This window comes from Ascidiella aspersa, chromosome 5 (genome assembly GCF_963924565.1).
Source record: "Ascidiella aspersa chromosome 5, kaAscAspe10.2, whole genome shotgun sequence".
NCBI classification, from domain to species: Eukaryota; Metazoa; Chordata; class Ascidiacea; order Phlebobranchia; family Ascidiidae; genus Ascidiella; species Ascidiella aspersa.
The window spans coordinates 10,649,346-10,651,845 of record NC_139451.1 but is presented as its reverse complement, the minus strand read 5'-3'; the positions used below and the strand labels follow the sequence as shown (position 1 = coordinate 10,651,845).

The window sequence follows — 2,500 nt, the reverse complement described above, 5'->3', positions numbered from 1 at the left end:
TAAACGCCACTAGTCCCTCTAAGAAGTTAGACGCCGACCGATTGGGTCGCGTAACTAGTTAGCAAGCCAGAGTCTCGTTCGTTATCGGAATTAACCAGACAAATCGCTCCACCAACTAAGAACGGCCATGCACCACCACCCACAGAATCAAGAAAGAGCTCTCAATCTGTCAATCCTCACTGTGTCCGGGCCGGGTGAGATTTCCCGTGTTGAGTCAAATTAAGCCGCAGGCTCCACTCCTGGTGGTGCCCTTCCGTCAATTCCTTTAAGTTTCAGCTTTGCAACCATACTTCCCCCGGAACCCAAAGACTTTGGTTTCCCGCAAGCTGCCGGAGAGGTCGTAAAACTAACGCCCCCCGATCGCTAGTTGGCATCGTTTATAGTCAGAACTAGGACGGTATCTGATCGTCTTCGAACCTCTGACTTTCGCTCTTGATTAAAGAAAACATTCTTGGCAAATGCTTTCGCAGTCGTTCGTCTTGCGCCGATCCAAGAATTTCACCTCTAACGGCACAGTACGAATGCCCCCGTCTGTCCCTCTTAATCATTACCTCGCGCTCCGAAAACCAACAAAATAGAACCGAGGTCCTATTCCATTATTCCATGCACCATTATTCAGGCGAATCGCCTGCTTTGAACACTCTAATTTTTTCAAAGTAAACGTTCCGGCCGCCGCCGACACTCAGTCAAGGGCACCGGCGGAGAACCGGAGGTGAGGCCAGGACGGCCAGTACACGCCTTGCGACGGACCGGCCGCCTGCGCCCAAAATCCAACTACGAGCTTTTTAACCGCAACAACTTAAATATACACTTTTGGAGCTGGAATTACCGCGGCTGCTGGCACCAGACTTGCCCTCCAATGGATACTCGTTAAAGGTTTTAAAGTGTACTCATTCCAATTACAGGGCCTCGTTTAGAGTCCTGTATTGTTATTTTTCGTCACTACCTCCCCGCGTCGGGAATGGGTAATTTGCGCGCCTGCTGCCTTCCTTGGATGTGGTAGCCGTTTCTCAGGCTCCCTCTCCGGAATCGAACCCTGATTCTCCGTTACCCGTAAGAACCTCGGTAGGCCAGTACCGTACCGACGAAAGTTGATAGGGCAGACACTTGAATGATCCGTCGCCGGTGCGAGACCGTGCGATCCGCAAAGTTATCCAGAGTCACCAAAGGTTGCGGGCCGAAGCCCGGTCGGTTTTTGGTCTGATAAAAGCACGCCTCCCGCGAGGTCGGCGCTTCACGCATGTATTAGCTCTAGCATTTCCACAGTTAACCACGTAAAACGTACGATCAAATGAACCATAACTGATTTAATGAGCCATTCGCAGTTTCACTGTACGAGAGCTCGTACTTAGACTTGCATGGCTTAATCTTTGAGACAAGCATATGACTACTGGCAGGATCAACCAGGTAGCTACTTTAGCGTAGCCCCGAAAGGCCGACGAAGGAGGGCGCCGCTGATGCGGCGCCGTCGCTCGGTCGATGCGAAACCCGAAGGCTTCTCTCCGTTAAAATTTCGTTCTTTGCTCGGCTGCCCGAACTCAGAAAACCGTCACCGCCCGTCGCACCCGCCGGAGTAAGACTTCGTCGGCAGGCCTTTCGACCGCCACGTCGCCAACACCGGCGCGAGCGCAACGCACGCCAGACAACTTCGCCGAAGCGACCGCTCAGAACCCGACAAACTGACACTCGGCTCTTCGCGCAGCAGCAACATCTGCCCAGCGAGCCAATCGCCTTTTCACGATTCTTTACTTGTCGAAGCTTGTCAGCTCCCACAAGTATAGCAAAGATGAGTGTTGTCCCTGGGGTCTTCCGTTTGAAATTCTAACGTAAAAAAAAGGTGCACGATTGCGCCAGGTGTTGAACTATTGCGAGGCATATCACACGCTCGCGCGGCCTATACAGGCGCTTGCTCGCGCGCGCGGCCGAAATATGTTCAATGTTCGCGCGGCCTAAACAGGCTCATGCTCGCGCGGCCGAAATGTACTCAATACTCGCGCGGCCTATACAGGCTCTTGCTCGCGCGCGCGGCCGAAATATGTTCAATGTTCGCGCGGCCGACATGTATTCAATGCTCGCGCGGCCTAAACAGGCTCATGCTCCCGCGGCCGAAATGTACTCACTGCTCGCGCAGCCTAAACAGGCTCATGCTCCCGCGGCCGAAATATATTCAAAGCTCGCGCGGCCTAAACAGGCTCATGCTCCCGCGGCCTAAATATGCTCTTGCTCGCTGGGCGGAAATATGCTAAAGCCCGAGTGCGCGAAAAAAAAATTGTAAAGGACAGTCACAAAAAAATAAAGACCTGCCCTCTATGTGAACGTGGAAAGGCCCGCCGCGCGGCAAAAAAGTGTCGAAAAGAAAAATCGAAAAAATTGCAAAGGACTGTCGACAAACATAAAAAATTTCGCCCCGATGTGAACGTGCAAAGGCCGCCGCGCGGCAAAAAAGTGTCGAAAAGAGAGATCGAAAAAATTGCAAAGGACTGTCGAAAAACATAAAAAA

General features: G+C 52.3%; 1 non-coding gene across 1 annotated transcript in view; it reads right to left on the bottom strand.

The window, feature by feature from the left end:
* LOC146143280 (small subunit ribosomal RNA) overlaps nucleotides 1-1,410 on the bottom strand; it is a 1,811-nt gene extending 401 nt beyond the window's left edge. Inside the window, exon 1 of the ribosomal RNA XR_014500309.1 lies at nucleotides 1-1,410. This exon is cut by the window's left edge and continues 401 nt beyond it. This is a non-coding gene — a ribosomal RNA (small subunit ribosomal RNA).
* Between the last annotated feature and the right edge of the window lie 1,090 nt (nucleotides 1,411-2,500).